This window comes from Phacochoerus africanus, chromosome 11 (genome assembly GCF_016906955.1).
Source record: "Phacochoerus africanus isolate WHEZ1 chromosome 11, ROS_Pafr_v1, whole genome shotgun sequence".
NCBI classification, from domain to species: domain Eukaryota; kingdom Metazoa; phylum Chordata; class Mammalia; order Artiodactyla; family Suidae; genus Phacochoerus; species Phacochoerus africanus.
Genome location: NC_062554.1, coordinates 126,944,174 through 126,957,423, shown reverse-complemented (window position 1 = coordinate 126,957,423; position 13,250 = coordinate 126,944,174). Strand labels below are relative to the sequence as shown.

Sequence of the window (13,250 nt, the reverse complement as noted above, 5' to 3'; positions counted from 1 at the left end):
ATAATTTTTATTTTTTCCATTATAGTTGAGATTTACAGTGTTCTGTCAATTTCTACTGTACAAAGTGACCCGGTCATACATATATATATTCTTTTTCTCACATTATTCTCCATCATGTTCCTTCACAAGTGACTGGATATAGTTCCCAGTGCTATACAGCAGTATTTCATTGCTTATTCACTCCAAATGCAATAGTTTGCATCTATTAGCCCCAGGTTCCCAGTCCATCCCAGTTCCTCCCCTTCCATCTTGGCAACCACAAGTCTAGTCTCCAAGTTCATGAGTTTCTTTTCTGTGGAAAGGTTCATTTGCGCAGAATATTAGATTCCAGATATAAGTGATACCATATGGCATTTGTCTTTGTCTTTCTGACTTACTTCACATAGTATGAGAATCTCTACTTCCATCCATGTTGCTGCAAATAGCATTATTTTGTTCTTTTTATGGCTGAGTAAGTATTTCATTGTGTGTATATATATATATACCACAAGCCTTCAAGATTTTATGAATTATAAGTATGTCTTAATATTCTTTAAATAAGTGATTCTAATCACTTTCGTATTAATTATTTTCTAAAGTTTTTCAACTTTATTATTTCTTTTTTAAATGAATCTAATTTTTCCAATATGATATGATGTATTCTAAAACCATTCCTGATACTATTCAATAATTTAGGTTGTGAGAATTATAAGCAAGTCATTGACCAATGCTTTATGTAATAATCATCAATTTCAAGTTCCCCATTATAGTGAATTGCTCTATTAATATACTAAAAAGTATTGATTTGCCAAATACATACAAAGATCCTGCATTGTATAAGGCACCATTAAAATACAGATTTGCCATGGAGGAGCTAATAATCTAATGAGGAAACACCATAAATAAGAATAACTAAGAGAATGTCAGATAAATCATTTCCAAGTAAATGCTTCCTTTATTCATTGAGTTCAGATATTATAAATCAACATCAAATGTATTTGTTTTCCTAAGTTTTATCTTCTGGACTGGGGTCAAAACTAAACCTCTATTTTGTTACTTCACATTTTCCTTTATCAAGCACCCATTACCAATAGTTGTTTCAATTAAAAAAACTGTTATATAATTTAGTTTAAAAGAAGGAGGAGGAAGAAAAAGAGAATGGAAGAGGAAAAGGTATCATGAAGGAGGAAAACCACCGAGCAATTTGTCTAAAGACTATTAATGGTTTTACTATTACTAGTTCAAAGAATAAATTATTGTAGTAAAAGTAGCTGAATTATAGACTCACAATTATATTTAATGTCTCCTCAGTTCCAGAGAGTTGAACCACAACGTACTTCTTACTTTATGAGTAATATTTTTACTAATACATAGAATATATCTTTTCCAGGTGATGTGTTTCATGTAATACAATATCTGTAACAGCAGTGATAAGCCTTTGCCCACAGCTTTACCAGCAGCAATTTGAGGCTCAATTAATTATAAAATTTGGTAAGCCAGCAACTTATTGCAAACGGTAATAACAAGTAAATATACACCACCTCTTCAATACTGTATTTATATTGGTCACATATTTAAGCCAAAATAAGAACTAACACATAGCTACAAGAAATATACTACAACCTAGTAAGACAAATAATGTATTTCCTACTTATTTTTCAACATTTAACTTGTAACAATGTGCAGGTCCTGTAAGTTTCTATAGACTCAAAATACAAAGAGAAAAAATCAGATTTAAAAAAAACCCAAAGAGAAATAATAAGAACACTTTCATTAGAAAAGTACGTAATCCTAGTCCTCAAAGGCCAGATATAGATGTCTGAGAGTGCTAAATTGGTTTCCCACAAAAGAAATGAATCTTGAACATCCTGGAGTAAAAGGAAAGGATAAAGTTTTTCAAGTAAACACCAAAATTTGAATTACATCAGGAGAAAATGAAGGGTACATAAAAATGAGAGAAACAGAAGAAACAAAAATAATAGATTATTTATCTGTTCATTGTTGTCAGTTTATGGGTTAATTAATTAACAAACATTAGAGTCTCACACTCTAATGTCAGTATTCTTATTTTACATATTAGAAAACTGAAGTCAGAGAAGACATCATAACAGTAAACAAAAAGGGCTCAGAATTGAATTGTGTCTTCTCTTACACTAAGAGCAATGTTCTTAACCACAACCTGATGCTACTCACTTAACAAGCAAAAAGAAGTAGAAAGTATTAATTATTCTAATTTTTTGTGGCTTTTTATTTTGAAATAAGTTCAAGTATACCTAGGAGTTACAAGAATAGGACAAAAGAGAATAATTAAACAAATATGATCAAATGTTAACTGGAGAATATGGGAGATGAATACACTGGAGATCCTTGTGCTACTTCTGGTAACTTTTAGGTGTGTTTAAGATGATTTGAAATCTTAAAAGTAAAAAAAAACACAAGAGTATGCATTTCTACACACATTTCTTCCCCTAATCAGCATCAGAATAGCTGTCAAAAATCAGAGAACTGATACTGATAGAATATTATTATCAAATCGATAGACCTTATTCAGGCTTCACCAATTATTTCAATAATGTCCAAGAACAGAAAAAAGAAGTATTGTAATCCAGGATCAATATTGAATTTAGCTGTATTTTTTTTAATCTTTTAAAATATGAAACAGTTCCTTATTCTTTGTCTTTTACAACATTTTCATGCCAAGCTGATTACTTCATAGACTGTCTCTCAAGTTTTTGTCTGACTTTTCCTCGTGATTAGATCCAGACTACATATTTTCAGTTAGAATTTCACAAGAGTGATGTTGTGTCTTCCTCAGCATCAGCAAGCACATGATTGCAGTTTGTCTCATTGCTGGTGTTGACCTATACAATAAAACAGCCAGTTATTTTGCCAGCAAAATGAGCTTATTGAGGTACAGCAAACAATTGCAATTTGGGACATACAGCAAATCACAGACACGTCCAGAGAACAAAGGCAAGGAACATTCTTTATAGGGAAGAAGGAGAGTTAGGATGGGGCTCTTATAAGCAGAGTCCATTGGAGGAAACAGGGTTGAAACTGTAGTAGCTTTTCATTGGCTGAGTTGTGACAGTCTGTCATTGGCTGGGCTGTTGCTAGGCCAGGAGAAATCTTCCATCTTCCTGCTGGAAAGTAAAGGAATAACCTTCTTCCTGAGATGCAAAGGGTACATCTCTTTCTGCTGGATCTGCATTTGACATCCTGTGGTAGGGCATGAGAGCTCCTCCTTCTGGCCTCCTGACTCCATTTTAAATGAGGTTTCTGTTTATTAACTTTCACAATGGTGATGGTAACTGCTCATGTCATTAGGCAGTTTCTATCAAGTATCTCCCCTATAGGTTGTTATTTTTCTCCTTGAAATTTGTGGAAAGGTACATTAAGATGGTGTGGATATCTTGCACCTCACCAAACTGTCACACAATAGTTTTAGCATTCATTGGTAACTCAACCTGAATGAAATATTAACATGATTGTTCTGAGTACATACTAGTTTGATGCTGTTAAAAAGAAATACAAATATTCAGGTCCTGATTGGTTACTCATGCAGAGATGTGTAATGATTAGTTTTTAAAATCACTTGAGGAAAAAAGAGATAATGGAAAGAGGTTTATGTGTAATTATAGCTGTGTTTCCTGATAGTCATACTGCTATAGTCAGAGTTCTGGCAGCTTTTCCTTTTTGTCCTTACAGAAATACAGATATTAAATACAGAGTTAGTTTTCAAAAAGAACATTTACCAATATTAGGAAAATACTTTACTCTCAAAGTAAGCATTTCTAGCATTTTAATGTTTTCCAACCATAGCAGCCCTTCTAGAGAAACTATTAAATAATAGAGGTAACACCGAACATGTGATCAGAGCAGATAAGTTCTTGGCCAGCAGAAGTCTGTGAGACAAATGAGGTAAACTCACATGGCCTGAGTTTCCTTTTCTATAATATAAGAGATTTGATTTAGGCTAGTGGTTCTTGACTCTTAGTGCAAGATACACAACATAGTTATTTACAAATGCTGATATCTGAACCAGCCTCCAGAGGCTCAGACTTAATTGGCCTGGATGAATTTCTCAAGGTGATGCTAACGCCAAATAGGTTTAAGAACCACTAGATTAAGTGATCTCAGATGTGTCTAGCTCTGATTCTATGACTATGTGGTTCTATACTGCTTCCCATAGCAAACCAGAGAGTGGTATATTACTCCATTCATTCTCCTCACCATTTTCATGAATTTCAGGTCTGTGCCCGGGGTAGTGATTTTCAAACTTTACTTTTTTTCCCTTTTATTTTTTTTTCTTCCTACTGTACAGCACGGTGACCCAGTTACACATATCACGTATACATTTTTTCTCCCATTATCATGCTCCATCATAAGTTACTAGACATAGTTCTCAGTGCTACACAGTAGATTCTCATTGCTAATCCATTCTGAAAGCAATAGTCTGCATCCATTAACCCCAAGTTCCCCATCCATCCCACTCCCTCCCCCTCCCCCTTGGCAACCATGAGTCTATTCTCCAAGTCCCTGATTTTCTTTTCTGTGGAAAGATTCCTTTGTTCCATGTATTAGATTATAGATATAAGTGATATCATATGGTATTTGTCTTTCTCTTTCTGACTTACTTCACTCAGTATGAGAGTCTCTAGTTCCATCCATGTGGCTGCAAATGGCATTATTTTGTTCTTTTTTATGGCTGAGTAGTATTCCATTGTGTATATATGCCACACCACATCCTCCTAATCCAATCATCTGTTGATGGACATTTGGGTTGATTCCAAATCTTGGCTGTTGTGAAGAGTGCTGCAATGAACATGTGGGTGCATGTGTCTTTTTTAAAGGAAGTTTTGTCTGGATATATGCCCAAGAGTGGGATTGCTGGATCATACAGTAGTTCTATATATAGTTTTCTGAGGTACCTCCATACTGTTCTCCATAGTGGTTGTACCAGCTTACATTCCCACCAACAGTGCAGGAGGGTTCCCTCTTCTCCACGCCCTCTCCAGCATTTGTTATCTGTGGACTTATTAATGATGGCCATTCTGACTGGTGTGATGTGGTATCTCATGGTAGTTTTAATTTTCATTTCTCTAATAATCAGGGATTTTGAGCATTTTTTCATGTGCTTGTTGGCCATTTCTATATCTTCCTTGGATAAATGTCTATTCAGGTCTTTTGCCCATTTTTCAATTGGGTTGTTGGGTTTTTTGCTGTTGACTTGTATAAGTTGTTTGTATATTTTAGAAATTAGGCCCTTGTCAGTTGCATCAATTGAAACAATTTTCTCCCATAAATAAAATTTGTACTGTTTCCAATATTGTGCAATCCATAATGCTGCAATGACTATAACTGTGCATATTAATTTTCATATAATTGGAGATAAAATTTCAATATAATGCCAAGAAATTAAATTTTTAAGTCAGAAGGTAAGGGCGTATGTTGCTTTATTAGGTATTGCCAAGTATCCCTCCATAAGTTTTGTACCCATTTGCATTCCTATGAGTAATATATAAAAGTGTCTGTTATTCCACATCTTCCCAACAGAATACACTGCCAATCTTTTAAATTTTTTATCTGATAAGTGAGAAATGGTATCTTAGTGTAATTTTAATTTTTAATATTTCTTATATGTAGAGTTGAACATATTTTCTTATACTTAAGAGCCATTTATCAATGCATATATTTTACACATAATATACATATATACTATAAACATAAAATCTATGGTGTTAGGATAATGGTTACTCTTGGAGAAGGACAAGTGAAGACTGGTAATAAAATGTGAAACTTCACTGAGCTTATAGGGTATGTGCACCTTTTGAGAATATTTCATTAAAGGATTTTTTAAAATTAATTACCTTATATATACCTTCCAAGTTAGGATAAGAAATTAAAAGGGATTAATGAAAGTATAATCAACTCAAAGTTTGGAAATGAATGAGAAAGGAAAAAATAAAATCATGAAAATTTCATTAAAAAGCAAAACACATTGTAAGCACAAAATATGTATTAAATATATCAGTAATCATAATTAATGTACATGGGCTAAATTCTCTAATTGAAAAAGAGATATTAGTAAACTAATGTCTAAACTGAAAGTAAACTTAGGGAGTTCCCATCATGGCGCAGTGCAAACGAATCCAACTAGAAACCATGGGGTTGCGGTTTCAATCCCTGCCCTCCCTTAGTGGGTTAAGGATCTGGCATTGTCGTGAGCTATGGTTTAGGTCACAGATGCAGCTCAGATCTGGCACGGCTGTGGCTCTGGCATAGGCTGGCGGCTACAGCTCTGATTAGACCCCTAGCCTGGGAACTTCCATATGCTGTGGGTGCAGCACAAAAAAAAAGTAAACTTAGTAAAATTAGTAAATTAAAAGATAGTATAAACCTATATGCTGTTTACAAAAGACATGCATAAAACATAAGGATACTCAAAATCAAAATATGAGAAAAGATATCTCAAGCAAAAACCACCAACAGAAAAGAATTACTATATGTACAGATGGTTAATACATATGATGAATGACAATTAAATAGGAAGATTTAACAATTTTCAATTTATGTACACCTAAAAAAATGAAGCCTCAGAATAATATTAACTAAAGTATAAAGATAGGATGTCAAATTCATAATCAGAGTTGTGATAACAGCAGATTAAACTAACAAGAGTAGTAAGTATATAGGACCTATGAACAACTAGCAAACAACAAGAAAACTTGATCTCATGGTCATATATGGAATGTAGCACTCAACAGTTATAGAAAGCCATTTCTCAACATCACTAATTATTAGAGAAATGCAAATCAAAACTACAATGAGCTACCACCTCACACCAGTCAGAATGGCCATCATTAATAAGTCAACAAATAACAGATGCTGAAGAGGGTGTGGAGAAAAAGGTACTCTCCTTCACTGTTGGTGGAATTACAAATTGGTACAACCACTATGGAAAACAGTATGGACGTACCTTAGAAAACTGAATATAGAACCACCATATGACCCAGCAACCCCACTGCTGGGCATATATCCAGTCCAAAACTCATTGAAAAAGATATATGCACCTCTATGTTCACTGCAGCACTATTCACAAAAGCCAAGACATGGAAACAACCTAAATGTCCATCGACAGACGAATGGATGAAGAAGATGTGGTACATATTTACAATGGAGTATTACTCAGCCATAAAAAACCAAACTAATGCCATTTGCAGCAACATGGATGGAACTAGAGATTCTCATACTAAGTGAAGTAAGCCAGAAAGACAAAGGCAAATACCATATGATATCATTTATTTGTGGAATCTAAAATATGGAACAGATGTTCCAATCTAAAAAAACAGAAACAGATCATGGCCAAGGAGAGCATACTTGGAGTTCCCAAGGAGGGGAAAGGAGAGGAAGTGGGATGGATGGGCACTGGGGGGTTTTGCTGCACATGAGGCCCTAAAAGGCAAAAAAAAAAAAAAAAGATTTTGTCCCCAGACAGGCAAGCAAACAGAATGAAGCTAGAACAACAGATTAGGAATGGTTAAGAAAAGTTTGTCATCAATTTTTCTCTCCTTTGCTCTGAATTTTTATTTTTAATAAAATAAAGTCCTCTTGCCGGATCAACAGGTGACTTCCCTTAATATGACTGGGGAAAAAAAAAAGCTTTAGGAGAAAAAAAAATAATCCTCAAGTGACCATGTCTTGTCCTTTGATTTGCTGACCTTCTAGTATTTCTATTATGATGATAATTATTATGATTATTATAAGAACACTTCACATGAGATCTACTCTCAAAATTTTAAGTGTACAATACAGTACTGTTAACTACAGGCACAATGTTGTACAGCAGATCTCCAGAACTTAATGATCTTGCACAACTGAAACTTCGTAACCTTTTACTAGAAACTATTTCTCCCTTCCCCAGCCCCTGGTAGTCATTCTACTCTCTGCTTCTATAAATTTGACTACTTTGATGACTTATGTAAGTGGAATCATGAGGTATTTGTCCTTCTCTGACTATGTAATTTCACTTAGCATAATGTCCTCCAGGTTCATCCACTTTGTCACATATGATAGGACTTCCTTCTTTTTGTGAGGCTGAACAATATTTTATTGTATGTATATCCTACATTTTCTCTATCCATTAATTCACTGATGGCCATTTAGGTTGTTTCCACATCTCAGCTATGGTAAATAATGCTGCGATGAATATGAGAGTACAAATAGGCTTTCAATATTCTGACTTCAATTCTTTTGGATAAATATCCAGAAGTGGTTTGGCTGAACCACAGGGATTTCCATTTTTAGTATTTTTAAGGAAACTCCATACTATTTTCCATAGTGGCTGCATCATTCAACATTCCCACCAACAGTGCACACGGGTTCCAATTTCTCTACATGCTCTATAACAACTTGATATATTTTGTATTTTGATAGTACCCATCCTAACAAATATGAGGTGATATCTCACTGTGATTTTGATTTCCATGATGACTGGTAATGTTGAGAATCTTTTCATAATCTGTTGACCATTTGTATGTCTTCTTTAGAGAAATGTCTATTGATGTCATTTACCTCCCCCCTTTTTCTTTACCTTTTTAGGGAATATGGAAGTTCCCAGGCTAGGGGTCGAATCAGAGCCACAGCCACATCACAGCCACAGCAACACTAGATCCAACCCGCATTCAAGACTTATGCCACAGCTTGCAGCAACACCAGATCCTTAACCCACTGAGCTAAGCCAGGGACTGAACCCAAATCCTCGTGGATACTAGCTGGGTTCTTAACCGGCTAAGCCACAACGGGAATTCCCATTTACCCCCTTTTTAAATCAAGCTATTTGCCCTTAACTATTGAGTTGAAGGAATTCCTTGTACATTTTAGATATTAACCCTTTATCAGATGTTTTTACTACAAAGCTATTTTCCCATTCTATAGGTTGTCTTTTAGTTGTTATCTTCTTTGCTTTGCAGAAATGTTTCAGTTTGATGTAGTACCACTTGCCTATTTGCTTTTTTTGTTGCCTATGCTTTTGATGCTATAGCCATTAAAATCACTGCAAGGATAAGATTTTCCCTTATGTTTTCTTTTAGGAGGTTAACAGCTTCAGGTCGAACATTAAGTCTTTAAACAATTTTGAGTTGATTTTTGTGTATGGTGTAAGATAAGCGTCTAATATCATTTTCTTTGCATGTGGATATTCCGTTTTTCCAGTATGTTTTGTCAAAGAGATCATCCCCTCTCTAGTGTGTATTCATGACATCCTTGCTGAAGATCAAGCATATACACATGGGTTTATTTCCAGGTGTTCCATTCTTTTCCACTGGTCTATATGCTTGTCTTTCCAACACCATACTGTCTTAATTACTATAACTTTTAAATATATCTTTAAATCAGAAAATGTGATACCTCTAGCTTTGTTCTTTCTCAAGATTGTTTTGGTTATTTGGTGTCCTTTAGGGTTCTTCATAAATTTCAGGATTTCTTTTCTCCTTCTGTAAAAAAAATGCCATTGGGATTTTGAATCTGTAGATCACTTCGGATAGTATGGACATTTTAATAATATAAAGTCTTCTAATCCATGAACACATTTATTTGTGTCTTCTTTAATTTCTTCCATCAATCTTTTGCAGTTTTCGGTGTATGTCTTTTACCTCCTTAGTTAAGTTTATTCTTTGTTGTTTATTCTTTCTGCCGCTATTGTAAATGGGATTGTTTTCTTACTTTCCTTTTTAAAGAGCCTTTTAGTGTATAGAGATGCAATTGATTTTTGTGTGTTGTTCTTTGGGGCTGCTCTAACAAAATACCATAGATTGAGTAGCTTATAAACAACAGAAATGTATTTCTCACAGTTCTAGAGGAGAGGAAGTCCCACAATATAGTCACTGGGAGATTTGGTGTCTGCTGAGATCTGCTTTCTGGTTCATAAATAGCCAATTTTCACTGTCTTCACATGGCAGAAGGGCAAACAATCTTTCTTGGGTCCCTTTAATAAGGGCATTAATATCATTCCTGATGGCTCCACCCTCACAGTCTAATCATCTCTCAAAGTTCCTACCTCCTATTGCCATCATCTTGAGGGATTAGAATTACAATGTATAAATTTTCAAGGGACATAAACTTCTGGCTATTCCATACATCTATACTGTATCCTAAAATTCTACTTAATTAATTTATTAGTTTGAATAATCACTTAGTGAAATCTAGGATTTTCTACATATAAGACCATATCATCTGCAAACAGAGGTAATTTTGCTTCTTCCTTTTCTATTTGGATGCCTTTATTTCTCTCTATTGCCCAATTGCCCTGGCTAGGGCTTCTAGTATTATTTGGACAGACATGGCCCGAGTGAGCATTCTTGCCTTCTTCCTGAACTCCTATGAATGGCTTTCAGTTTTTCACCATTTTGTATAATGTTAACTATGGGCTTCCATGGATGGCCTTTATATTTCCAGTTGAGTTAGCCTTATATTTCTAGTTTGTTGAGGGTTTTCTCTATGAAAGGGTGTTGAATTTCATCAGATGTTTTTTCTGCATCTATTGAGATCATCAAAAGATTTTTATCCTTTATTATGTTAATGTGGTGTTTCATAGTAACTGATTTTCATGTGTTGAATCATCCTTGTATCCCAGGGATAAATTCCACATGATCATGGTATATGATCCTTTGAATGCACTGCTGAATTGGGTTTGCTAATATTTTGTTGAGAATTACTGTATCTATGTCCATAAGGTATATTGGCCTACAGTTTTATTTTCCTGAAGTATCTTTGTTTGACTCCGTTACTACGGTAATGCTGGCCTCATAAAATAATTTTGGAAGTGTTCCCTCCAATTCTTTGGAAGAGACTGAGAAGGATTGGTGTTAATTCTTCTTTAAATGTTTAGCAGAATTTACCAATAAAGTCATCTGGCTTTGCTTTTTGGGAAATTCTTGATTACAGACTCCTAACAGTTACAGATTTGTTTATATTTTCTATTTCTTCATGATTTAATCTTCATAGGATCCATATTTTTAGCAATTTGTCATTTCTTTTAGATTATCCAATTTGTTGGTGCATAATAGTTCATAGTGATCTCTTATGATCATTTTTATTTTATGCTATGAATTGTAAAGTCTCCTCTTTCATTTGTGATTTTATTTCAGTCTTTTCTTTGTCTAGGTAAAAGATTATAAATTTTGTTTACATTTTAATTTTTAAAAAATTTTTATTGTTATTTCCCCAATACAATTTTTTTTTCTACTGTATAGCATGGTGACCCAGTTACACATATCACGTATACATTCTTTTTTCTCACGTTATCATGCTCCATCCTAAGTGACTAGACATAGTTCTCAGTGCTACCTACACAGCAGGATCCCATTGCTAATCCATTCCAAAAGCAATAGTTTGCATCTATTAACCCCAAGCTCCCAATCCATCCCACTTCCTCCCCCTCCCCCTTGGCAACTACAAGTCTATTCTCCAAGTCCATGATTTTCTTTTCCGTGGAAAGGTTCATTTGTGCCGTATATTAGACTCCAGATATAAGGGGTATCATATGGTATTTGTCTTTCTCTTTCTGACTTACTTCACTCAGTATGAGAATCTCTAGTTCCATCCATGTTGCTGTAAATGGCATTATTTCATTCTTTTTTATGGCTGAGTTATTTACATTCTTAAATAATAACTTAATTTTGTAAATTTTTCCATTGTTTTTCTATTCTCCATTTTGTTTATTTATGCCCCGATTTTTATTTTTTTCTCCCTCTGCTAAATTTGGGCTTAAATTGTTCTTTTCCCACTTTGTAAGATATAAAATCAGGTTGTTTATTTGAGGTTTTTCTTCCTTTATAATGTATTTATAATTTATCACTATAAACTTACTAATTAGTGCTTTGTTTGATGCATCCCATAATTTTTGGCATACTATATTTTCTTTTTCATTTGTCTTGAGATATTTTCTTTCTTTCTTTTTTTTTTCACTTTTTTAGTGCTGCACCTGCAGCATATGGAAGTTCCCAGGCTGGGGTCCAATTGGAACTACAGCTTCAGCCTATGCCACAGCCACAGCAATGCAGGATCCAAGTCGCATCTGCAACCTAATCCACAGCTCAAGGCAATGCCAGATCCTTAACCCACTGAGCAAGGCCAGGGATCGAACCCACAATCTTATGGTTCCTAGTCAAGGAGCCACAAAGGGAACTCCTTGAGATATTTTCTAATTTCTCTTTTGATTTCCTCCTTGACCCATTGGTTATTGAAGAGTGTATTATTTAATTTCCACATCCTTGTGAGTTTTTCATCTTTCCTTCTGCTAATATTTTCTAGTTTTACTCTACTGTGATGAGAAAAGATGTTTTGTATGATTTCAATCTTCTTAATTTTTTAAAGAGTTGTTTTGTGATCTAACATGTGGTCTATCATGGAGAGTGTTCCATGTGTGCTTGAGAAGAATGTGTGTTTTGCTGCTGTTGGGTAGAATGTTCTGTTTGTCCATTTGATCTATAATGTTGTTCAAGTTGGCTGCTTCCTTACTGATTTTCTGTCTCAATGTTCTATGCATTATTGAAGATGAGGTATTAAAGTCTCTTATCATTATTGTATTGATTAACAGTTTCTCTGTTCTGTTGATGTTTATACTCTTAAGTGCTCTAATGCTGGCTGAATATATAATTGTTTCCTTCTAGCAAATTAACTCTCTTATCATTATGTAATATCCTTGTCTCCTGTGACAGTTTTTTACTTAAAATCTGTTTCATCTGATAAAAATATAGTTACCCCTGCTATCTTTAGGGTACTATTTGCATGTAATATCTTTTTCCATCTCTTCACTTTCAGTTCTTAAATCTAGAGTGAATCTCTTGTAGACAAAATATATAGTTGGATATCATTTTTTTTAACCATTCATCTACTTGATGTCTTTTGACTGGGTAGTTTAGTTTATTTACATTTAAAGTAATTATTCCTAGGGAAGAACCTAGTATTGCCATTTTATTAATTGTTTTCTGCTGCCTGATAATTCTTTTGTTCATATTTTCCTCTCTTGCTGTCTTCTTTTGTGTTCCATAATTCTTTTCTATTAATAAGCTTTGAAACATTTCTCTTTTTCTCTTGTGTGTCTTCTACAGGTATGGGCAATTACCACAGAGCTTACATAAATCAATGTATAGTTTCAACAGTCTATTTTAAGCTGATGACAACTTAACTACAATCACATAAAAAACTCTACACTGTTACTTCCCCCTCTCCACACAGTAACACAATGGATACTGATGTCACAATTTTTA

The 13,250-nt window shown here is 34.3% G+C and overlaps 1 long non-coding RNA gene across 1 annotated transcript in view; it reads right to left on the bottom strand.

Annotated features, from left to right (window-relative positions):
- Positions 1 to 2,163: 2,163 nt before the first annotated feature.
- Positions 2,164 to 13,250, bottom strand: part of LOC125111885 (uncharacterized) — a 51,813-nt gene continuing 40,726 nt past the window's right edge. Inside the window, exon 4 of the long non-coding RNA XR_007130963.1 lies at positions 2,164 to 2,840. This is a non-coding gene — a long non-coding RNA (uncharacterized LOC125111885). The remainder of the gene's footprint in view (positions 2,841 to 13,250) is intronic.